Below are 26,411 nucleotides of genomic sequence, written 5' to 3'. Positions count from 1 at the left end.
ACACCCTCAAAAGTAACACAACGTCATTGCTACATCCTCTGTTTAGGAAGCCAGCCTTTGAAGAACAGATTTTCAAATTTTTCCTATTTTTCCCTCATTAAAGGCCTTGAAGAATATAAGGTGAAAAGTGCCTGTAAACCATTTCTGATCTTTTTCCCCATCTCAGCTCTGTGAATAGAATTATCTTTTCCCTAAGCTTTAATCAGTGTCTCACAGAGTAAGTAGTGATAATCAAACAGATTTTTAATACCTTAACCCATTATATTTAATTGGGCTCTTTAAGTTACAGGAATAAATAGAAACAGATGAACCTTTAAATCCCCTGACACTAAATGCTGTTTACCTGATTCACTTCAATGAGTCAACCTCCCCATCCAACTCTCCCCACCTCCAAAAAGCCCTGCAATTAAATGTATGGTGCTGGATCATTTCTTGCTGGCAATAATTATATAGGAGAATTTAGAATCTCATCAGAAGCTCTAATTTGGAGTAATAAACCTTCTAGCTAATCTTATACCTAAAGGCAACAGTCCCACTCTAATGCTGATGATAATGTGGAAGCCTAAAATAACAGACTGAATGAAAGATAACCATCATTCTAAATTATTTCTGTGCATGGGTATAATACACACTTATGAGGGAGACTGTCTTTTCAGAGATAGGAAAAGAGAATTTGTTTTCTGTTTTAGATGTTAGAAATATCACCCAAGGCACCAGACCAACCTTGAAGAGGTAGAATTCGAGCCATGGTAAAGGATAGGACTTTAGCAGGCTGAGGCTAACGGCATTCCAGGTAGAAGAGACAGCAGAAGTCAAGTCAGCAAGGTGGGAGACCACATGCGAAAGGTAATAAGTTCTGTATGACTCAAATATTTGAAAGGGAAAAAGATGGCAGAGAAGGCAAGCCTTCTCACTCTCTACTTTTAGAAAGTTGCCTGAGGTATTTCAAAGATTTGGCTGCAGGGCTGAAATACCTTGGGTTGTATTTTTTTTCTTAATAACAGGAACAATTACAACTGGCCCAACTGGGGAATGACATGAGCAGATCTTTGCTCCACTGTGGCTTTGGAGGAGACAGAAACTGGAGGCACTGAGGAAACGGTTGCCGTTATTGAAGAGAGAGGTGATGAGGCGAGAGTTAGGCCGTGAGCTTTAGAGTAAGGATGTGGAAGAGTTTCTACTATAGCGTAAAGTTAAAATTCCAGGAATGGTAGAGTAATGGTTAAATGGGAAATTTCAAAGAGGAAGATAATGGCATTTCTTACAGATACCAGAGAAAGACCAAGTTGGAAAAGGAGGACAGGAAGGGGATCTGTGTTAGCCACAGTGATTTAGGAGAATGTTCCGGCACCTATGTAGAGATGTTCTATTGGCAGCTTGGCAGGCAGTGCTAGTCATGATGAAATGCCAGGGCTAGTTGTCAGTGACTATTGAGGGACAGGAAAAAAGCTGTGAAACCAAGACTTGGTAGAATTTTGAGAAGAGAAGGGAGGAAAAAGGGTGCTACTTTCAGAAATGTCTAAATTTAAGGGATAGACAGCAGAGGAACACTAAGCTTCCAGTTTCTCAAGAGCTAGAAAGAGACCGAGAGGGTAAAGCACCATGAAAATAAAGACAAGAGAAAGAAATTCTTGCTAAGAGTTCTGGTAAGAGAAGAGGTGAATAGATTAGGCAATTAGAAGACCACTCATAATTTTTAAAAAAGCATTCTAAGTAGAATTTTAGAAGTAAAGACCTGAGTGTTAAGATTTGAATTGTGCCATTTAAGAAGTTCATAGTGAGTTTAAATTATTTTTACCGGATGTTCAATAGTGAAATGTTGGAGAATGATAAACAAATGTGGCTGAAACATGAGGGAGAATCAGGGTTGCAAGGTGGATTTGATTGCTATTTTGATTGCTTCCTTAGTTCTATTGTTTAATAGGATATTTGGGATTCATGCAAGAGAGTAAGAGAATAAAAGAAAAAAAGAGATGAGAACTAACATATATTACACATTAAACATGTTTTATAGGCTAGACCTTTGTATTAAGACTCTCACATAAACTATCCCATTTAATCCTGACAGTATCATGAGGAGGTTAGCAGATTGTACAGCTGAAAATGACACTCAGAGATGTTAAGTCACTTCCCCAAGGTTATACAGCTAATATTTGTCAGACCTGTAATGATATAAGGTCGGTAATCAATTTTCCTTTTATTCATTCAATCTACAAATATTCCATGAGTACAAATTATGAACCACAAGGTATACTGAGCACTAGAGGGAGAAACCATCTCTAACCTTATAATACTTACAGTCTTGGGGGATAACCAGAAGAGAAAAACTGCCTCTTGATTATACTGAGGTGAGTAATGCACAAGATAGGTTGAAATGGAAGATACATAATAGAAATATGGCATTGGAAGATTATGTCTTCAAAGAACCCTCTTTCTAAAAGAAACATTATTTACAACGGTGACTTTGCAACCTGAGAACTTGAAACTCTGCCTATCTTGCTCTACCTTCACTGTCAGTCCGCTTCCCTCCTCCACCTCCCCACCTCCACACATACATTCAAATACCTCTGTCATCTCTGGCTTTGCAGATGCTGTTCCCTTTGCCTGGGATGCCCTCTCCCCACTTGTTAATCTGGAAAATTCCTACTCATCCTTTCAGCCTCAGCTATCACCTCCTCTGGGACCGTCCCTGACATCATCAGGCAAATGTGGACCGGCACCCTGAGCGTCGCTTGCCCTCTGTGCAGAACCCTGGTTAAAAAATGTCCCCATGATAGAGTGTCTACGTTTCTTCTCTCAACAGTCTTGAAGTCAGCAACCATGCATTTCCATCCTTGTATTACAACGCCTAGCACACAGGAAGCACTGGGAAATATATGTGGAATAAATGGCCGGGCATGTTGATAAAGGAGCATATCTTTTTAATATCTGTCAAGGTGAAAATCTTTGCTTGGTAGCATTGTGGAAAAGTTTTTCCATGTGTCATGACCGCATTTGTTTTGCATTTTAGTCCATTACCATAATAATAACTCTCCATTTGCAGCTTATGCATTTGAAAATAAATTGCCTGCCTAGGAAATAGGGGGAGGGAATGCTATTAAGTGACCATAATTGTTATTACTTTAATAGTCGCCTGTATATTATGAAATCTGAACAGAAAAATTCAACTAAAAGAGCTGAAATGCTTAGTCCATTATTGAGTATACTTTCTTGGTGGAATGATATTTTTATACAAAATATTTTCCTATTCCACTAAACTATATTTTATTTAACAAGAGCATGAATATATCCTGAGGTGGGCTTAAAAAGTAGCAGAGCTAGTCAAATGCCAAAAAATTATCCCAGCTCTGGAGCTAAAACTACACAAAGAAGAGAGTAATGGCCCTGGGGAGAAGCTGTGATTTCTGTCTCGTACACATCTGCACATGAAAGCAGTTCAGCATGTTGAGAATATCTTCCCTTCCTCCAAAAACTTAGCTAACTCCCATCTCACCTATTCCTTAGGGCACACCTGCTCTGTGAAGCTTCCCTCATATTGTCTCAGACAGTACTTCTGCTATTTTTGCATCTATCTCATTTTACTATAATTACTTATAGGTCTATAATTCATATTAACTGATGAACCTTTCCAAGTCAGGGACGTTGTCTGTCCATCCTTGTATTCTCTTGTGTTCATCCGGATACATTCCCTGCCCCATAGAAAGTACTCAGTAAATATCTTTTTTTTTTTTTTTGGAAGGAAGATCAGCCCTGAGCTAACATCCATGCCAATCCTCCTCTTTTTGCTGAGGAAGACCAGCCCTGAGCTAACATCTGTTGCCAATCCTCCTCCTTTTTTTTTTCCTTTTTTCTCCCCAAAGCCCCAGTAGATGGTTATATGTCATAATTGCACATCCTTCTAGTTGCTGTATGTAGGACGCCGCCTCAGCATGGCCGGACAAGTGGTGCACACCCTGGATCCGAACCCGGGCCGCCAGTAGCGGAGTGCGTGCACTTAACTGCTAAGCCACGGGACCAGCCCCGCTCAGTAAATATTAAAGTGCTGTATCCCAGCCATTGTTCTAATGATTGGAAATAACTCAACAGTCATAAGATTTCTGATCTTATACTAGATTGTATTTTTGGTTAATTATAAGAAAATAAGATATAATAAATTTTAAATTCGTTAGGAATATGCACCATTCTATATTCAGCATTATACTGCCATTATTACTTTTGTAAGTAAAAGATGGTGCTCCTCATGCTGTCTACAACTATACAAACTGTAATTTATCAATACTATAAAATGACTTTCTTTCCTCTCATTTTCTGAACCTCCTGCTTCTCTATTTCAATTGATAAGTGAATTTTATTCTCACCTAATATATATCAGAAAAGATAGAAAAATTGGTTTTTCTTCTTTTTTTAATATTTAAGAATTATTGTCTTTTATTAAGTACCTATTATATGGTGGGTATTTTGTATAAATTATTTCTACTTTCTACAACAACACTACAAGGCATGGGAATTATGGAATAGCATGGGAGTAAGACAGAAGATAAAGTTAGATTATAAAGAAACTTTTAAGAGCCAGCGCTGTGGCCTAGTGGTTCAAGTTCAGTGCTCACCACTTCAGTGGCCCAGGTTTGCTTCCCAGTGGTGGAACCACACCACCCGCCTGTCAGTTGCCATGTTGTGGCAGTGACACACATAGAAGAACTAGAATGACCTACAAGTGGGATATACAATTATGCACTGGGGTTTTGAGGAGAGAAAAAAAGAAACTTTTAAGCTCTTATTATGGCCCAAGGTATTGGGCTCTATCTCAATGATGATAAGAAGATATTAAGGGATTTTAAGTAGAAAAATACAATTTGGTGTTCCAAAACAAAAACTGCAAAAGAAGAAACTGGTGAGCCTTCTCCTGAAAGGTCATTTTTCTCCATTGTTAGATAAAGAGGAATATTTTGTGATCCTATATGATAGGTATTTTTTTTGTATTTTCTAAATACATGTGAAAAAAATCATTATATTAATATTTAGGAATAAAAAGAAAATTACACAAATCTCCCATGCAGAACAATTCCAATTAGTTTATGTGGATGCTCTGTGCTCAAGGATATGGTACATAACTCCTCACCCCTGAAGTATAACCTGCACATAGTACTTCCTACCAAAGAGTACAGTATTGAAAGAGGCATAAAGGGGAGAATCATTCTACAGTGGAGGCACCTGGCAAACACTACTTCAATTGGGTAATCAAGATCAACATCAACAGTAATAAGTCATACTGATAAGCATGTACCTTTGATATGATGTGGTAAGAATGACACTTTACCTCTGTAGTCTTCCTCCACCAAATCCATAAACCATGTTTAGCTTAGAAAAACAGTAGAAAAATCTAAATCAAAAGACATTCTATAAAGTACCTGACAGTACTCCTTAAAACTGTCAAGGTCATCAAAAACAGGGAGGTCTGAGAAATTGGCACAGCCGAGAGGAACCTAAGGAGATAGGACAACTAAATGTAACGTGGTATCCTGGATGGGATCCTGGAAAAGAAAAAGGACATTAGGTAAAAACTAAGAAACTATGAATAAAATATAGATTTTATTTAATATTAATGTATAAATATCAGTTCATTAGTTGTAAGAAATGTACCATACTAATGTAAAATTTTAATAATAGGGGAAACTGATTGTGGGATATATGGGAACACTCTGTACTATCTTTGTAAATTTCCTGTAAATCTAGAACCGTTCTAAAAGTCTGTTTTTAAAAAGAGAGTTACACTGGGAAGTGTTACATCAAAACTTTACTAAAATGATTCTTTAATGGTGAGGAAACAGATGTTACTACTAAGAAAAACAAAATTAGCTTTTTGAAGTTGTGTTGTGGAAAATGATATTAGACTGTGTCTTATTTCCTGAAATGAACTAAAATTTTCTTAATGCTAGGGGCTTTTCTTAGATGGAACACTTTGACTTTGTGAAATGAGCACTAGACTGGGAGTCCCTCCTCCTTCACTGTGTGAGCTTGAGAAAGATCAGTTTGTGGTTTATCCATAAAATAGAGATGGTAAAACTCTGTTTCTCTAAAAGTGATACTATGTCAAAAAGTCGACCTGAGAAGCACCATGGCTATTTTCAAAGAGAATGTGAGGCAAATAATTTGAAAACGTACGTAAGGAGTTTCAGATAGTAAAACATAGAGATGAAAACAGAGACCTAGAGACTTCACCATCTACATTTCTCACAGTCGCCTTTACTGCAGCATTTTGAATACCAAACACATTATCATCTTTCCAAATCTAATTCTTTTTGGACACTTAAAATATCTCATGTCTCTCATTTTCCTTGTGTCAATTGCACACTTCAGAAATTATTAAACTGTCATAGTAAATAATATCTTATTTAATTCAAATTTAAGAAGACCATATAGCCTACTAGAAACTAGGCCCTTCTCTCTCCAAGGCATTCTCCAGTTATTTCTGAGATGCACCTGGGCTTCACACGTGCTTAAAACGAGTCTCTCAGGTTTCCTGCTCTGACTCTGCACCCTCTGATGCCTCTCCTTCGTGAGAATGAAACCCAAGGGATGCAAAGTTTCTAACCATGATTTTTTTTCTTCCCTATTTGCTCTAATTAAAGGATGCAGGGCATCCCAAAGAACCAAAGATCAGGTTATAATTTTAATGATATTTCACTGATGATCTGACCATGACAGAAAAGAAGTACAATGTAGAAAATAACTTATGACCTTGGCCCAAGGCAAGACCCATCTTGGAGTCCCTTCCCCATCCAGATTTCTCTTTCACTTTTTTTCCCCCAGCTTTATTGAGATATAATTGACATATAAAAAATAATAGTAATTATCTGCCTCACTTCTGACCTGTCTCTAGGGGCTGGGCCCAGTTTACCACCTTTTTCTACAAGTGCCCTAGACATCTCAGTATTTCAGAGTGTAGGACAAAATAACTCCTGGTCCCAGAAGAAGATGACTTTTCTTTATCTTAGACTAAAGGCTTCTGTATTAGCTTTTCAGGGCTGTCATAACAAAATATCAGAGACAGGGTGGTTTAAACAACACAACTTCATTTTCTTGCAGTTGTTGAGGCTAGAAGTCCAAGATCAAGGTGTTGGCAGGTGTGATTTCTTCTGAACTTCTCTCCTTTGCTTCTAGATGGCCGCCTTCTTACTATGTCCTTACTTGGTCATCTCGCAGTCTACGTCCTAGTCACCTCTTCCTATAAGGATACCAGTCATATTGGATTTGAGTCCACTCCAATGACCTCATTTAACCTTAATTATCTCTTTAAAAGCCCTATCTCCAAATACAGTCACATTCAAAGGTAGTAGGCATTAAGACTTCAACATATGAGTTTTATGGGGGATGCAATTCAACCCATACCACTTCCTTTCTGAATGCTCCTTTTCTGCCACAGAATTGAGCTTTTCCTAGGTTGACTGACAGTGGGATTATCCATTCCCTTCAAAGGTTACCTTGTCCCTATGCACAGGAATATGCTATAGCCCTCTAGTTTCAATTTAAAAAAAATAACATATGATAGTTAGAAATTCATTACTCTGTTCATTATGCCTCTCAAACTGGATTCTAGTTGGACTGCAATATATTGAGGACTGTTTCTTTTTAGTTTCTCTCTTTTAAAGGTTAATAACATCTCCAGCTCACATCTTCACAGTTGAACTCATTATGTAGAATTGCAATTATCTGCTTACTTGCATGTTTTCCCAAGTAGACAGTGAACTCCTTGAATGAGACTGTTTTATAAATTATGTAGCACCCATTGCAGTGGCTAACACACAATAAGTACATAGTAGGTGCTTGGTGGAATGATAAAATTGTGTTCACTTCATGCTTCATTCAACAAAATGTATCTGATGTCAAAGACAAACAGTGTATGATTTCACTCATATGTGGAAGATAAACCAACACAGGGGCAGATAGAACTGTTTGGTGGTTACCAGGGTCTGGGGTGGAGGGTGGGCACAAGGAGTGGAGGGATGCACTTATATGGTGACTGGTAAAGAATAATGTACAACAAAAATTTCACAATAAAAAAAATGTATCTGATGTCAACTTATTGCTAAGCAGTGAGATAAGTACAGGAGAAAAAACAACTCATCCATTACCTGGCTTTAACTCTCGTAATACTCAGTCAAACCGACCTAAGATAAGCAGATAGGTATTGTCTCCCTCTTTTGTATCTGTGTTTCCTCATAGAGTTAGACTTGTCATAGGTATCATAATCCAGTTTAGGCGGTATAGTGGACAGATCTATGAAATTAAAACCAGAAGACTGGCTACCTATTATAGCTAGACTACTAATTTCTCTACATTACAATCTCTTCCTCTGTAAACTAAAGAACTGGCCATATTTTTGGTGGCTTCCATTTTAGACCTTCTATATTATACAGAAAAGGGAGACATTATTATGAGATCAAGTTCTTGAGCAATTCCATCTGTGTCACCTGACTGAGGGTCTGAATGCTAAACGCTAAACTGCAGAGTGATTCTTATAATAGACTAGGGCCCAGCAGGAGAACACAGGCTTTGTTAGTCTTTTAATTGAAGTCATTTCACAATTTAGTTCAGTCGTTTGTTTCATGCCTGAGTGAATTACAATAACTCTATTTGGTATTCCTAAAATAGGAGCAAAAAATGAGAAACAAACAAAATTCCTCCTCTGCTTATCCTATTGAACAATCTGCTGTTATGATATACGAGAAAGAACCAAAGACTATATTCTTTTACAAGTTGCAGCCATAGATTTTATTATGCAGTTTTATATAAAATGCCTATAATTTTTAAGGTGGAACAGTGTAATCCAGACTCCAAGATTCCCTCCATCACATCATCTGAGCTGGGCCTCGGTTTCTTCCTTCAGATCTCCAGGGAACAGGTGGTCTAGCAATCCTAGAGGGGCTCTAGTCTGAACTGGCAGAATATCTGCCATGTAGACCATGTACCTAGTCTCAGAGGGAGACATGCTGTGTGAAACAGCATGGTGTCAGGGAAGAAGCATGAGTTCTGAGATTGGCAAGACATGAGTTTCAACTCTTTGAAAGGAAAGAGAACTAAAAGTAATCATGTTCTGAGAGTGTGATATAAGATTTTAGGCAGACAAGAATATTACCAACTCATGAAGTCTTACAAAGAATTAGGACACTTGGTATTTCCATCCTGCCCCCACATTATTCTCCATAAGGCAGGTTGATTCAAAAAAGTCCAAGTTATAAATTACTTGTCTGTGATATATAGTCAAATGGATTGAATTTAATGTTTTGTCCTTCTCAGAGTATCATGTCTGGAGGCATACAATGCCCTTCTTCTCATTGGTTATAGTAATTTAGATCACTTAGTCAAAGTGTTGTCAAAATTACCTTACTGTATAATTACTGTTTTCTTCTCTTGCAAATAATAAGCAGTCTATGGGGAAATTGCTTAATACCATGAAAATATCCTGATCCTCATCAGAGTTTTCCCCTAGATTTAGCATCCGTTGATGGGTCTTGCCTGGTACATTTTTTTTCCATGATAGGTGCAAAATGCTGATTTTCTAACTCCAGTGTTCCACCTACAGTTAAGAGTTGGTGCTCAGCATTCTATTGGGAGTGAAAGCCTTGCCTTCTCCTTTATCTATCTGTCTATCTATCTACAACCTATCTATCCACCTACCTATCTCAAATGGATTTGAAGTTAAAGGCTGTCTCCTTCCAAAGTCTATAGCATATTTTTTATTTAAACCAAGTTGCTGACTTATTTTTGAAAAAGGAAAAGGGTTACTTTTTCTTTAAAGGAAAGAGCTAGTCAATTTGTAAGCTAATTAACTCGTTCATCTGTTAATTAGCTCGTTATTATGGTAATTAAATTGTAATATGTGCCAGGGAGTGACTTTGTACTAGAGATTGTGCCTTAAGGAGCTCATATTTTAGGGAAATGCACGTACAAGTATTCTAGAAAAGAACCTACTGTTATACTGTATTTTTATTAAGGGTTAAATAAAATATATGATTTTTAGACTGTTATGGCTAACTTAATATGACAATATTGATATTTCAATATAGGTTGAAGATCATGCCCATAATCTCAGTAGATAAATAACAAAATTACAATCAAACCTGTCCTTTAGCTCATTTCTCCAAGAAGATGAATTATGGTTGGGACTAAAAGATTAAGAAAAACTATAGCTTAAATATAAAGCACAGTCCTCCCCATTTATAAGTGCAATATTTTCTATTTTAACCCTTCTTTCAAAAGCCTAATATGAGCAAGATGCTAAGGAGGAAACGAAGCTCATTGATGTCTTTCTGTTTCTTGAAATGCATTCAGAAAGAAGACAAGTCCTGAATAAAATACATGGATGGTAAAACAGGTGTGTTTAATAGGCTTTATACTGATAAATCAGTAGAAACCTCGTATTTATCTTGATAATTTGAATGTTCGGAATTATTTTTATGAAAGAGGCAAATGAGCGAAGAATTGGACATTATGGACACTGTTTCTGAAAAGTTGGAACTGAAGGTCGCTGAGCTTTTACAGCTGGGACCTTGATTACTGTTCCCGTTCCACCTGCCTGAAATTACCTAACAGCTTAGAACATTCGTGGAATAGGGTAGGGTTTGGGAATTGGGGAGAAAAGTAGTACATACCGAGGGATTCTTAAATACCAGGCTTAACAGTGGTTTCTTCTATAATTGTGTGAGGTAGACATTTGTGCCCATTGCACAAGTGAGAAATCTGAGGTTCAGAGAACGAGGTGATTCGGCCAAGATTATAGAGCTGGTAAGTGACTTCGCTCAGGTCAGACTCAGTTCCTGCCAAAGCTCTGGATCTTTTCACCACAGAGGTGTCTGATGTCTGGTGCATAAGTCCAGGGTAACTAACCGTTAACTTTTAGGCAACTGTCTTGCCAAGAGTACAGGATTGTCTGCAGGAAACAGCGTATATGCTGATGAAGATTGTCAAGAGGCACCTGTCCAATCCCGGAGAAAAGGCTAATCCCAGGCTTAACACTCACAGTGTGTATTGTGCATTATGCTTTTCGAACTGCCTTCGCATCCATTATCTAATTTGATCAGCAATGGATTTTATTAAAAAGAAAATATTTTTATGAAATAATTAATTTAATTTGCTTTTATTAAACTAATGGACAGGAGTAGCGCACAGAGGATAACATCAAACTCCACCAGGCTGAAGCCCTGGCTGGCTAATCGGTTCTGTTGCTTTTGAACTCCTTTTTGAGTTCGCTCAAAGCAGTCATTAAGTTGTGCTGCATGTGACATGTTGAGTCACTCCTCCCCATCCAGGTGCCACCTGCCACTTAGTAATTGGGCCAAAATCTGCATATGGGTCTTGACAGATCCATCCTCATAACACTGTGGCACTTAATTTCAGTGAGCAAAGAGACTGGCAACCAGTTTAGACACGCAGGGCTGATCTCTCTTGGGTAGCAGCTGTTTGGTAGAGCCTGTCAGGAGGTAGATGGCATTGGCATTTGGGAGTTGAGTCACCTTCTGCAGAAGTGGCTGTGTTTTCTCCAAGTGTGTCCATAAAACACTAGCATATGGGAATGATTAAAAGAATCCACTTATTTAATTTTTATGCCAATGATATTTGTGGTTTGGCAAACATTTCTTTTACTTTTATTGAAGTAGAAACAGAAAAAGACAATAAGAAAATGAAAAGAGAATATGGATACTTTCTGTGGTTACACCTTTATTTTGGATACTTTACCCATATACCAAATGGCATGAAATCTGTTGTAAAATGCCCATTTAAAAGCCGTTTTGTTTTAAGAAGTTATTTCATAAAAAGATAGCAATGTGACGGCAGAAGATTGGCTAAGTGTTCTGACATGGACTTAATGATCAGTGGGCTCAATACATACAGGCCTGATGGGGGTAACACAACTTAGAGGCTAGAATCAGCTTCATAGATCCAGAAACTTAGTCAGTATATCCATTGATAATTAAGTTCATGAACATTTGAGTCAAAGTAACCCAGTTTATTTTTGGTAATCTGAAAAATTCATGTTAGCCAGCTACACCTGGATCTACACTTGGGCTTGCAAAATGACCAGAATTCTTGTGCCAGCTAGTCAAGGCACTGACGTCTCCTCTGATTAATCCTGGAGATGTGCTGGCATTTTTTTTTAATCTTTGGATCTCCTTTTAATAGTTTCTTGGCAGATTACTTTTGTTATATTTCTTCCAATAGAGTAGAGTGGCAGTCTATTACATCTACTGCTTGTGGAGTCAGAGAATATTTGAATTCTTGTCCCTCTTCTACCAGTTTTTAGTTGTTTAACTCCAAACAAGTCATTTAAACTACCTGAGCTTCAGTTTCTGTAGAACGGGGATGATAATAATATTTCCCTTGTAGGCCTTTTCAAAGCTGACAAATAATGTGTAGAAAACGTCTACTACAGACCCTAGCACATAATAGGTATTCAATAAATGATGACTATTACCACCACCACCATTACCATCATCTTAAAAGCTTTACTCTAATTTTAAGATATATCTTTATTAGATTTCCAAGGTCTACTTTCCTGATTTAATTTTGGTGGAATTCTGTCCCTTAAGGCAACTTTTGCTAATCTACAGCATTTTGTATAGCCTTTGTAAACCTAACTCTCGGAGGGGAATGAGTCACCTAATTATAGAAAAATCTTTATATATATATATCTATATATATACATATATATATAGATATATATATATGTCTGTCTCCGAGAGAGAGACAAAAATAGAGCCCCATAATGTGAACTTCTGCTGTACATTGGTTATTTTATAGTGTATCAAATTTGACTAGAATCTACATATTCACTTTGGAAAAAAGTAGAATAACTACCATTTATGAACACTTCTTGCCTGCTGTGCATGCTACCTCATTTTAATCTTCACAATAGCCCTGAAAGTTAGATTGTTGTTTCAGTTTTACAAATTAAAAAGTGGTGCTGAGCAAAGTTAATTAATTTTTTAATTTCGCACTATTAGAGAATATTTGATCTGGGATTCAAACTCTTGGACAGTTGAATTGTGAGGCCCATAAATGTTTATGAATGTTTCAACCTCTTAGAAAACACAGACCGTTAAATGTTGAGACATGTAGTTAATAAGAGGTCCCCACTTTGAACACTGTAGTCCAAAGAGGCTTCATTGCCATTCAATATCAAACTATGCTGAACCTTCACAAATTTTGTGTGTCACCTCTGTGTGAAATAGAAGATTCTTGGCTAAATCATGGACTTGGAGCAGAAGTCCAGCTCCACAAGGTTTATAATTTAAGCTCTACTCAGAGACTAGCCAAACTAATACCCTTGACATTTTTCATTATATTATTAGCCAATTAATGGCAACAGAGACAGGGAAAATACAGTTCTTGTCAAATAATAATTGAATATGACTTAGTTGCAAAAGAGTTGATATTTCAGTTAACATAATAGCAGCTCCTTCCATGCCTTATATAAACTCTTTTCCATACCAAAGGGCCAGAATCACAGTGGATCTTTTTAATTTATCTATGGCCTGGCAAACTAGTGATATTTCACAAGTGGGAATTTTCTTTCTGGGTCTTAAAAAAAAAAAGAATTTTATAAATATAGCACCATTTTAATAATAAATCCAGACTCTGGGGTGAATAGTCTACTTTCCCAAACAGAATAGTTTGTAAAGTTACTAAATTCAAGATCTAAAGTAGATATGGCATTTCCCTCTGGCGCAACTAAAAATGGTGTTTCTCTGATCTTACTAAGGTTTGAGCAGAGTACAAGCATGTCTAGGCAAATATCATATAAAATTATTTAATATTTTCAACGTGCAAGGCACTGTGCTAGGGACTGGGGATTCAAAGATGAATAGTATGCAGCCCTTGATATTAATGGAGTCACAGTCTAGTGAGAGTAAAAATTAATTGTAATATAGTATAATATTTGATATGACAAAGACAGCTCAAGCTACAGTGAAAGAAGGCAGGGGAAAATCATGAGTTTGGAACTAAATATATTTGGTTTGAGGCCCTTTTGAAATATCCAAGTATATTAAACAAGTAACAGTTGACTATAAGAACATAGGAGTAAGCAATACTTTAAGACTTTTCTGCGGATGCTGTTATTTGTATTTAGTAGTGTGTTTAGAAATAAATAATTTAATTGGAGGAGCACCTAGCATTTGTTGAGTAATTAGTATACATCAGGGACTGTGCCAAGTGCTTTATGCACATGATATGAAGTCTTGGAAGCAGCTCTTTGGTGTAGGTGTTTAGGTATGAATGTTAGACAATGCCCGGAGTTGCATAGCAAATAAGAAGGGAAGCTGGCATTTGAACCCATTTCTGCCCGAATTCAAAGTCTGGAATTTAAGCAAGTGGTGTTCCGTGACTTCAGATAGACAGAGGTAAAGTTGTCTCTAAAATGGTGCTGGAAGGGAGTTTTGGAGACTTGAGAACAAGTTTACCAAATTAGAGCTTCATGAGACTGCTAAAGGCTTCCTGCCAAAACTGGCTTTGAGGTAGAATCATCACATCAAATTCAAACTGCCACTTGCTCACTGTGTGAACTTGGCTACATTATTCATCCTCTCTGAGCATCTATAAAAGGAATGATAATAACACAAGCTTTACAACAATACTGGGAAGATTAAAGTAAAAAACATATCAAAACACCTATTCTGAGCTTGGTACACAGTAGGTGATCTGTAAATACTTGTTTCCTTCTTCTTTACCACATGCCTTTTCCTAAAGAGAGTCCAGAAAAAGAGAGCTCACTGCCTGCTTCATAGAGTGTGCCAAGGGTTTGAGAGCAGGGCTTCTCAAATTCAGTATGTGCAGGAATCCTTGAGGACTCTGTTAAAATGCAGATTCTGACTCAGTAGGTCTGGGGGGTGGGGAGTTGAGATTTTGCTTTGCTGATAAGATCCTAGTGCTGCTAATAAGATCTAATAAGATGCTAATGCTGCTCTTCTGTGATTGCACTTTTATCAGCAAGGTTTGTATTGTTCGAATTTTCTTCTCTTGTGTTATAGTGAGTACCTCTAGCTCCAGGTCAATTTCTTCCTGCTTTGCCTTAACATCAAAGAAAGAACAGCTCTTTTCAGTTACAGGTTGTGGCGATATTGGAGACGTTCCCAACATACAGAGTACTTATTATTTGGAAGAATCATTGAACAGGAGCAAAAACCTATGTAAAACACTCTACAAATACTAGTGAGCATTCCTCAACTGCTTCAGAGTTTATAGTGTGCTATTAAGAGTATTATCTCAACTGATTCAGCTCTTCAACAGGTATTCTTTGAGAGTCTACTATGTCCAAGGCAATGAGGGGATAGAAAAGACTAAGATGAAACCTCAGGTTGCTTATAGATTAGCAGGAAAGACAGACAGGAAATTCAGTGACAACACGATCATGTAATAAGATCTATAGTGGAAGTGTGTTCAAAATCATATAGTGTTATACAGAAGGGCATTCCTATCTCCAGGGGTGAGGAAAGGGTCAAGGAAGGCTTCCCAGAGGATATTACATCTTCACCACCTCAGGCACCATCATCATCATTGCTATGGTCTCCATCGCATCGTTGCTATCATCATTACAACCATCAAATAGCATTTATTGAGAACTTGCTGCTCACCAGGTGCCATGCAAGGCATATGTTATGCGTTATCTCAAACAATCCCCATAATCTCCTCATGAGTTGGATACTATTATTATCCCCATTTTACAGATGTGGGAATGATGCTTAGAGAAGTGAAATAGCTTGCTTTCTGTTCAACAGCAAGGCCTGAATTCAAACCTGAGCACTTACCCAAAGCCCATGTTCTCAGTCATTATGCCACTACCACCTCAATTCACTTTATCTAAGATAGACGAACACAACAATCTTTATACATATGGCAGATAAGTTGTTTCAATTTTAAGGTTGAAGACCCTGAGGTTCATATAAAATCAATTATTTTCCCAAATAATTTGGTAAAATGTGAGGGCTAGACTCAAGTGAAGGTTTCTAACTCTAAGTTCCACATTTTTATACTACATTTTGCAGATTCTGAGATAGAGGTGGGGTTAGCAAATTATTAGGTCCATAGACACCTACATTCATATCATACATATGCATTCCATAGAAACAGCCCCCTTCATTTCACAGCCTACATGTCTATAATGTTTTCTGCTTTTGTTTCCAAGTCCTGTGTTAGTAATAACACAACCTGATTTTTATCTTTGGTTCTATTTTCCATTTGAGATTTATTATACTTCTCCTGCCTTTCTTGGTTTCTGGGAATGATTTTTTATTTATTTATTTTTTTGTGAGGAAGATCAGCCCTGAGCTAACATTCGTGCTAATCCTCCCCTTTTTGCTGAGGAAGACCGGCTCTGCGCTAACATCTATTGCCAATCCTCCTCTTTTTTTTTTTTTTTTTTTCCCCCAAAGCCCCAGTAGATAGTTGTATGTCATAGTTGCACAGCCTTCTAGTTGCTGTATGTGGGACGCGGCTTTAACATGGCCGGAGAAGTGGTGCGTCTGTACGCGCCCGGGGTCTGAACCCGGGCCGCCAGTAGCAGAGCGCCCGCATGTAACTGCTAAGCCACTGGGACGGCCCCTGGGAATGATTTTTGACATTATTAACTATGCAGTTTTTACTCATCCTTTGAATAAGTCCTACTGCGTAGTGATCTTTTTTCACCTTCTGGAGGCTAGGGAAGAACCTCTTAAAAATATTATTGGCTGGGGAGGGATGTTTATCTTTAGCTCAGGAAAGCATCATCACCTGTATCTCTTACTTCCTTTTCCTTCTTTCCCTTTCTTATTCTCATTCTCTTTCCTTCGACCTTATACTCACTGTCTCTTTTATCCTTCCTTCTTTGCCTTCTTCCCTTCTCTCTCCCCACTCTCTCTCTGTCTTGAGTTTAAGAGGTGTACAGTGTATACCTATTTCAAATTTCATGATGGATTTTCTGCATTGATAACTGCAATGTGACCACAAGGTATCATGAGAAGGACTGTGCTTTGCAGTCAAGTAGAACCAGCTGATGTCTTACCTTCACCAGTTGTTGACTTTGTGATCCTCGGCAAACTAAAGTCTCTTTGCCTTAATTTACTCATCTTTAAAATGGAGAGAATAACACCTTTCTCAGAGTAAAGTTGGAAAAAAAATATTACCTGAAACAGAGAGAAGGTACAGAATGCAAAGTTCCCTTCCAGTTCAAGAAAATAAAAGGAATTAGGGCTGGACATGGTATAAGGCTTTCTTTTTTCTGTTTGTCCTCATAAGCTGGCATGGCTGTATCTTGCTCCAGATTGTAGAATTTCTGTTGGCAAAGACTGCTTCGCACTTATACTTTTGTCCTAATTGCCCAGCCCCATGCATTATATGAGAGGGGCTCGATAAGTAGGGTATTTGTTGAATGGAGCCACGAGAGAAGCTGCATCAAGCCAGGGATGCAGACTTTATCGTCAGACAGGCCGGGTGCTCTCTTTCTCACTTTGCCCCCAAAGCTGTCTCTCCGATAAGGAAAGCATCCAGGTCGGTCCCTCTGCCAGTGAGAGATTGTTGGCAGCATTTCCTTCTAAATTGGAGAGCAGAAGAAAAGACTGCTCGACCAGCTGCCACTAACATCTTAGAAAACTTGGATATTTAGGCAATTATAGGTTTCCCATGGTGTTCCCCAACGCTCTTTTCAAGGATTTTTTTTTTCTTTTTATCAACTGAACAAAAGCCTCATAAAAATAGCACAGCACAGCGACACAAAAACTCAGGAGACCATGGTTACGCGTTTCCTCTCTGGAAGCTGCTTCCACATTGCCTTTGAGGCACTGCTGCCCACTCTTGATGTGCTGATGTTCCCAAGGTCCCTGCCCCATCTGCTCCACCTTGCAACTGTACATCGTTTCCTTGGACAAATCTATTTCTCCCCACACTTCAACAGTCACCCACACCTGATGGCTCTCAAATCTCTACACCTCTGATCTGGCCGTTCAGCTCTGCCCTACATACCCACCATCTTTTAAATATTGTATGACTGTCCCACAGACACCTGTGCTCATCATAAGAATGAGTTTATATTCTCCACCTAAACTTGTTCTCCTCCTATATTTGCTACCTCAGTGAATGACATAAGCAGCCACTTAATTCTCACAACTGCCTTTTAAGTAAATATTATTATTCTTATTTGACTGATGAGGAAACTAAAACTTGAAGAAATCATGTAGCTACAAAGTGAAAGAGTTGGCCTGTGACCCCAGATCATCCTACCTCAAAGACTGTGTCTCCTCTGGTAAGCTTTACCAGAAAGAGAATAACAGAGAGGAAGAGGAAAAAATGTTGATTCATTAAGTAGTGAGGCAATTACAAGATCCTCCAACTATTGCCTCACTCAAATGAACGTAATCTTGCTTCTTTAGACCACCCACCCTGCTTAGTAAGAATCATGAATTGAATAACTTAATGGAATTTAAATAATAGTTTATTTTATTTTATTAAATTACATGATGATACTGTTTGAGATTACATCTCTGAGTAATCTCTCCTTCAGCCACTGTTGAAACACAGTTCTTATGGACAGAAAGTAAGTGCATAATTCTGGGATGGTGTCATTTAAGTTAATGGAAGAGGAAATGACAAGTTGACCTTGTACTCTAGAATAAGTACTTATTTGAGAACTTTTTATGAGCAAAACACTATTCTTGGCTTGTATGCAAGGCATAGATAAAATAGCTAAGATGTTTCAATGTTGTTTGTAAAGATAAGGCACTTTAAAGGAGGTACAGTACTCCCATTGTTCTCTTTCCGTCATTGCCTAGCTCCTGAGTGCTGCTGAGGCTAGATGTTCTAGAGTCAGCTGGACATGTTAGACTTACTTGGAAGGAAAAGAATGTTAGGAGCCTTTTTAGGGCTTGGTTTTTATTGTTAATACGTTTGTTCACTGTGAGAGATTCTCTTGCCTCGTTGAGGAGGTGATTAATTTTTAGGAAACTTCTCGAATGTCCAGGACTGCTATAATGATATTTATTTAAAACACCAACTACATCTACTTTTTAATTTTGTATTGAGAAAGGATCCTATGAAATAACTTTCAAAGGTCCAAATGGACTTTATGTAATACAGAAGGTAATTCTGGACAATTCTTGCCCTGCATGATCTGACATAGGTAGAAGGATGCCTGTTCAAAAGAGAGGAGCCACCAGGCACCCAGGTGGTTCTTCTCACAAACAGAGCCATAAGTGGATCTCCACTGCCAGAAAGTTTTACTTAGCTTTGCAGACTCAAATACTAGATCAATGGTGCTATGGACTGAATGTGTCCCCCTGAAATTCATATCTTGAAATTAATCCTCAATATAAGGGTATTTGGAGGTAGGACATTTGGGAGGTGATTAGTCGTGAGGGCAGAGCCCTCACAAATGGGTTTAGTGCCCTTACAAAAGAGGTTCCAGAGAGATCTCTTGCCCCCTTCCACCATGTGAGGACACGGTGAAAAGAAGGCTGTCTATGAACCAAGAAGTGGGCCCTCATTAGACACCAAATTTGTTGACGCCTTGATATTGGACTTCCTGGCCTCCAGAACTCCAAGAAATAAATTTCTATTGTTGATAAGCCACCCAATCCATGGTGTTCTGTTTTAGCTGCCTGAATGTGCTAACACAAATGGGAAGTGTGTAGGAGTGGAAATCAGGTAGATTTGGGTTTCAATTCCAGTATGCACTCTTCCTAACTGGTAACCTTGGGCAAGTCCAATCATATTTCTTAGTTTCTACATTAAAAAAAAAAATGCCATAAATACATCTCAGTGGCAGAGTTCTAGAGGCTTAAATACTTGTTGCTCTTGTTATGACACTAGCTCAGTGCTTAATACAGGGGAGAAACTTAGCCAAGCATAGCTATTATATAGCTATTCCTTTGTCAAGTTCACATTGACTAAGCTTGAGCAATTACTATATGAAGCAGCCAAGGTATTAAATGGGGATTTTTCCCATTTCAGTAGTCAAAATTCATTTCCTTTTATGCAAAGCATTTTCCTCACCAATATGGAATTATAATAGAAGTCAGATTTGCAAACACATATAAATTAGTGAGCATGGAAACAAAGCAAGACTGACCCTGCAGTCCCACTCCTAAGTATTTACCCAAGAGAAATTAAAACATGGGTCCACACAAAGACTTGTACTCAAATGTTCATGGTAGATGTATTCACATTACCCAAAAATGAAAACAATACAAATGTTCATCAACTTATGAATAGAATTTATGAACAAATTTGGTATATCTATACAATAAAATACTATTTAGCAATGAAAAGGGATGAACTATTGATATGTACAAAGCATAGATAAATCTCAAAAGCATTATGCCAAATGAAAGAAGCTGGACATAAAAATAAACTTTATGTTTCCATTTATATGAAATTCCAGATAAGGAAAAGCCATAGTGACAGAAATCAGCTCAATGGTTGTCAGGGACCAGACCAGAGGGGGTGGGGGAAAGTACTGAATGCAAAGGGGCATGAAGAAAGGAATGGGGTGATAGAAACACATGTAAATATTTTATATTATGATTGCCATTACACTATGGTATGTATTTGTCAAAATTTATCAAATTGCACATTTAAAATTCGTGAATGTTATTGTACGTAAAGTATATCTCACAAAAGCTGCTGAAAGAAAAAAACAAGAAGCAAAAAACATAACATGGAAATTTCAAGTGACCCTTTTCAATCATACCCAAAGATATATTATTGCCTATATTTCTAGTGAATGGATTATTCTAACATGAGCTGAGGTGGCCAAAAGACAGAATCTCCCTATCATCAGATTCCATCCCAGACTGGCCTTCTAGCACCGTAGAGATTATTATCTTCATTTTGCTGTTGAGGAAACTAAAACTTGATGAGGTCATATAGCTAGAAAGTAGAAGAGCTGGCCTTCAATCCCATGTCATCCCACTCCAAAACCTGTGTCTCTTCTAATATGTTTTATCAGAGAGGAAAGAATGAGAGAAAAAGGGGAAAAATGCCAGAACAACAACAGACACCACCCCCCACACACACACACACACAAAGAAATGCTTTAGGAGTAACTGAGAAGATGGTGTACTCAAACCCAATATAGTCCTTCTGTGATTTTAGATGCTTTACAAGTAGAAATCTTTTTGCTTAAGTTGGCAATTAATGGTGTTGGCAAAATTCTTTCTCCTCTTCTTCCTGGGAGCAGAGCCAGACTACATTTTCCAGTGTCCTTGGCAGTTAGCTTGGTCATGTGACTGAGTTTCAGCTAATGGAATGAGTGGAAGTGATATGTACTGCTTGTAGGCATGATCATAAAACCTTTCCACATGTTCCTCTATGATTTTTGCTCTTTTCAACTTAGGGAAGGAGATGGTCGCAAGGGCAACTTTGGGCTTGAACTGAAGATGTCAGAGCTGCCATAGTCTTGGTTTATGAATGACTGTAGAGAAGAGGCCCTACCCCCAACACACATATCCATACACGCTTACTACCACCACCTATTCCTGCCAAACTAGAACCAGTCTTTACTGTGATACAAGCAACAACTAAACTTCTACTATGATGAGCTAACACCTATGGGTCTATTGGTCACCTAGATTATGGTGACAGTCTAGTGCCTAGGATCATAGCAGACTGAGTAGTCTATTCTTGTATTTTCATTAAGCCCACATCAAGTCACTGATCATATTACTTCAGTTTCAAAGTATAGCCAATTTTGGACATTCTATCCATAGTGAAGGAGATAGTTTGCCCTAAAGCCTAGAGATAGTTTGACTTTGGTGCCCATCCAAGTAGAATCAGAAGTCCCTGTACGCATGGTTGTCTTGCTAGCTTTGTGCAAAGAAAACAATTTCAAGGAAGCATAGAAGAAACATATACCCTGTTAAAGACTTTTCTTAAACTGGGTCCACTAAGGCTCTATCTCCTAGAAAATCAAGTCAAACCAATGTCCTCAAACTTGATCACTCATAGAAGTAATCCTCTTCCTAGGAAGGACATATGTAACATGAGGGGATTGGACTGCAGAGGAGCACTGAGTTTCTCTGAGATAATACTCACATCATCCAGATTCAATTTTTCTTTCGTTGGACACTATCCAGATACACCCTGCTAGCATTGGTTTTCCTCTCTCTGCATTTTTCTGAGCTGCCACTGCTGACAACCTATTTTTTCTTGACAGATTTTCTTTCTTCTTTAGTTTAGCTAATACCAATGAGTCAAGTCTTGTTCTGTCTTGAGAACTGTTCATTCTTCTGAAGAAGACTATTCATTTTCTAAACCCATCCATTATGTGTTAATTTTATCAGTCAAACACTCAGAGTTCTCTGGAGACATTCAGGCATTATTCAGCAAATGATTCATTTCAGCTTACCAATACATGGATAAAAAACAAAAACAACATCTTAAAAAACAAAGTCCTCCCTCAGCTAAATCAGCTAAATGATTTGCTTGTGTTTTATTTTGTTATATAATGTAGTAAACAAGAAAGAGCCAGTTAGATCTAGATTCAAATACTTGCACAAAACATACTGGGGATGTGCAACTTGCATCAATTTGTTTCAACTCCCTCACCGATAAAATAAGAAAATCAATGCCTTATGGTTTTAGCATGTTTATTAAGTGGGCTAATTCCCTCTCTTCTCAATCCTACAGAGGATAGGCAGCATTGGGTTTCCTATCCCTTTGGGTCCACTACATTCTATGGTCTAGATACTTACATTCACTTGTAAGGCATTTCTAGAGAGTTGTCAAGTATGAGATGGGATATCTGATGAAATGACCTAATAAAATCACTTGCAAACTTGAGGGCCTGAATGGCTTTCGATAAATTACACACAAGTATTCCAAGTATGAGAGCAACGTGTAGTGTTGAACTTGCTGGAGTTTTCAGATTGTGAATGACATTGCTATCACATATCTCTGACTAAAGAGCCAATGGGTGAGGGCCATGATGCATTATGGCCTGGTTCAAGTCCACAATGCAGACAAAAACAATTGCTTTCTTACTTACTGTATTTAATATCGGAGTGCTTCAACTCTCCTCCCTCCTATGGAAGAGGGAGTCTGGAACTAATCATTGAACCTAACAAGTAGCTGAAATTTTAATTAGCAATAAAGAAATGGTTGAACAGAACGTCTAATAATAAACCAGACTAAGTACACAGAAAGTTTCCTAATCCTGGAAGTGTATAAGTAGAGGCTGGATGACAGTCCCTCAGTATAAAAATGTAGACCTCTTGGTTAGAAAGTAGAACATCAACTTTTAGCAAGACTGGAATGTACTAATTGTGTGACCTTGTGAAAGTCACTTAATCACTTTGAGCTTTGGGATGAATGAGGCAGTCATAATCCCTACTGTATAGGATTATAACAAGGAATAGAAATATCTATGAAGTGCTTAGGCAATGTGTGACACAGAGTAGAGCACAAAATACAGTGGTGGTAGTTATTATTTAAAAAGAAATTTCTACACTGAGTTGGGCCATTCAAAAAATTACTACCTCTGGGATCTTCTTGTCTGAAATGCTGGCAATGTCACTAGCTCTGTGGTGTTTTTGTGTGCATCAAAGAGATAATACCAATGCAATTCTTTTGTGAACTGTAAATAGTGTGCAAATAAATAATTTTTGCAATATAATATCATTTTTATTATTATCCCTTTCAATTCTAAATTTGTAACTGAATACAAGGGAAACAAAAGAATCATTGAATCATGGATGAAATGATTAATTATTTTTCCTCTAAGATTAGTCTTCTTTTATAAAAAAATTCTACTTTGCCAAATACTAATTTACTTAAAAAAGAAATAGAAGTATAATGATGTACATCTGAAATTTATACAATGTTATAAACCAATGTTACTGTGATAAACAAAAAATGAAAGAAAAAAAAAAAGAAAAAACTTGACAGGCTTCTGTCACTCCAGTTCTCAAGGAGTATTTTATGCTCTAATCATCACGAGCATGTTAGGTCACTATTGATCATCTATTGAAAAAGTTCTCACTTAATAATCATATCACAAGTCTCGTATGAAACTTAATCAGTCCTCCCTTTAGTGTCAACGCTTAGCAAATATACGTAATACTCAATCCAGACTGGCTCCATTCTGACCCAGTTTAGCTATTCCGCTGTTCTAGACTTTGGCAGTTTATGTTTATTTCAGTTAACTTTTGTTTTTCATCAGTGTTTGCAGCCTCTCTAATGTCTTATCTCTTGCTTATCAGAAGCATCGTTTACTTATCTGGGGACAGTTTCAATATTCTCCATGTGGTCTCATTGAAGCCTCAGGGGATACTGTCATGAATACATTACCAGTCAGTTTTATTTCCTACGGCATCTGATATATTTTCTATTCTCTAAAGCTTTAAAAAGTGAATACAGTCATGTGTTGCTTAATGATTGGGATGTGTTCTGAGAAACGTGTTGTTAGGCAATTTCATCGTTGTGTGAACATCATAGAGTGTACTTACACAAACCTGGATGGTATAGCCTACTACACACCTAGGCTATATGGTACTAACTTTATGGAACCACTGTCGTACATGCTGTCTTTCAATTGACTGAAACGTTGTTATGCAGCACATGCCTACATTATAATAAATGAAAACAATAGGAAAAAGCAACTTATTTATGTAAGAGTCAATCTCAATACCTGGGCTCTATTATATTAATTAATATGAGACCAACTAATCAAATGAGTGTTATACAGAGAATTTTTGAATACCCTTGACCGGACCTCAGAGCCGTCATTCAATTAAGGACTATTCTGCACATTTTCACTGACCAATTTGGCATTTTTATCCCACAAGGGATAAATAAGCTTAAAAGACTCCAACAGCCATATGAAAAATGAAAAGAAAAAAATCCCTTGAGATTAAGAAATTATCTAGATTACTGTGAGATATGACGTGTTCTCAAATGAGGAATTCACTTGTCTGCATTGAAAAAGAAGAAAGGAGAAAGGAAGAAGAAGAAGGAGAAAGAAGAGGCAAACTCTTCAGAGAGAAAAGTTATAAAGACCAAAGCTGAATTATCTCCCTCTTTTTCTCCAAAGGAAGGGCTCCAAATATGACCTCCTCATGGGTTGTGAGTCCTTTCTTTACTAGAAACTTCAGGTGTGAACAGTCCCTATTCCCTTAGGCAAGGAATGAAAACAGAAAGCCATAGACACTTGCTATTGTCTCTCTACATGGACTGTTTAGAGACAAACTTTAGTCTGTAGGGCTTTTCTGCCTCATTAGCTAGGGTAAAACAGGATAGCTGCCTATTTATCAATGAGTTTATCATCCGCTCATTTTGTCATCACGTATGTATCGAGAATCAACTATATGCCAGGCGTTATAGGTAACGAGGATAAAGAGATACAGAAAGAATAGTCCCTGTTTTCAAGCGTACTATATTTTTCTCATAGGCTTTTAGAGAGACCAAACAATAAATACACGGTAAGGTATAGTATGTTGTCAAAAACATAATAGCGAGGCAACAAGAGAAGAGGCTATGTATAAACCTGGTCATAAGAAACTTGCACCAAACAAAGCTAAGCAGGTTTCTATATGGCTCAATTTTTCAAAGCTTTTGACATACCAATTTTTAAAAGAGAGATAAATTCAGTGTTTCCCAACTTATTGGACAACGGAAACCTACTTTGTTTTGAGTTTGTTTTTGTTTATCACGGAGCAATGACTAGTATTTCATGGGACATTCTTTGGAAATTAAACTGCAGATGATGGGAAGCCATTGAATGATTACGAACTCAGTAGAATGTGAACAGATTTAAGTTCTAGAAAAATATTCTCACATCAGTAGCAGAATAATTGTAGGGGAAAAGATAGGTGGTAGGCAGGAGAGCAGCTGAAGAATCTGTACATTAGTCCAGATAAGGAACAAAGGAGTCTTTGCTGAGGTAGTGGTAGCTGGAAGAAAGAATACATAAACAACTTGTTGATTTCCACAACTTCTGGTGGGGTTAGACTATATAGAAACTCTACAAGGACCAGAAGGAAAATTGGAGGAGAGATAATGCATGCATATGGACACATTGGATTTGAGGAGCATTGGGTATGAATGTCCAGTAGGATATCCTGGCATTGTGCCTATGGAGTCATCCACATGTAGGTGGAAGTGAAAATTATGAGAGTAGATGATATTTTCCCGAGTTATAAAGGCAGAAGCCTAAGCTACTTTATAATTTTGCAGAGAGCAGGTTCTGATTAAGAAGTCTACTTTGTTACATGTTGGGCATTCGTGACATAAATAGTGTCTCCAGGTGTTGCTTGGTACAGGCCCTTTATCAAACTCACCTGCCTCCCCTTCCAAAGGTCCAAGAGGGAAAAAAGCTAATACATTACTTAACCATTCACTAAAAAAAAAAAAAGAAAAAAGCCAAGTTCAATGGAAAAATCCTTTTATGAGGT

At 37.7% G+C, this 26,411-nt stretch overlaps 1 long non-coding RNA gene across 5 annotated transcripts in view; it reads left to right on the top strand.

Moving 5' to 3' along the window:
• The window catches only part of LOC147916645 (uncharacterized), a 1,218,588-nt gene that overhangs the window by 642,125 nt on the left and 550,052 nt on the right, over positions 1-26,411 (top strand). The gene's annotated exons all lie outside the window — the stretch shown is intronic.

This window comes from Ceratotherium simum, chromosome 7 (assembly GCF_057802395.1).
Source record: "Ceratotherium simum simum isolate JZ-2026a chromosome 7, ASM5780239v1, whole genome shotgun sequence".
NCBI classification, from domain to species: domain Eukaryota; kingdom Metazoa; phylum Chordata; class Mammalia; order Perissodactyla; family Rhinocerotidae; genus Ceratotherium; species Ceratotherium simum.
The sequence above is the reverse complement of the archived record's forward strand: the minus strand, read 5'-3'. Positions and strand labels throughout refer to the sequence as shown.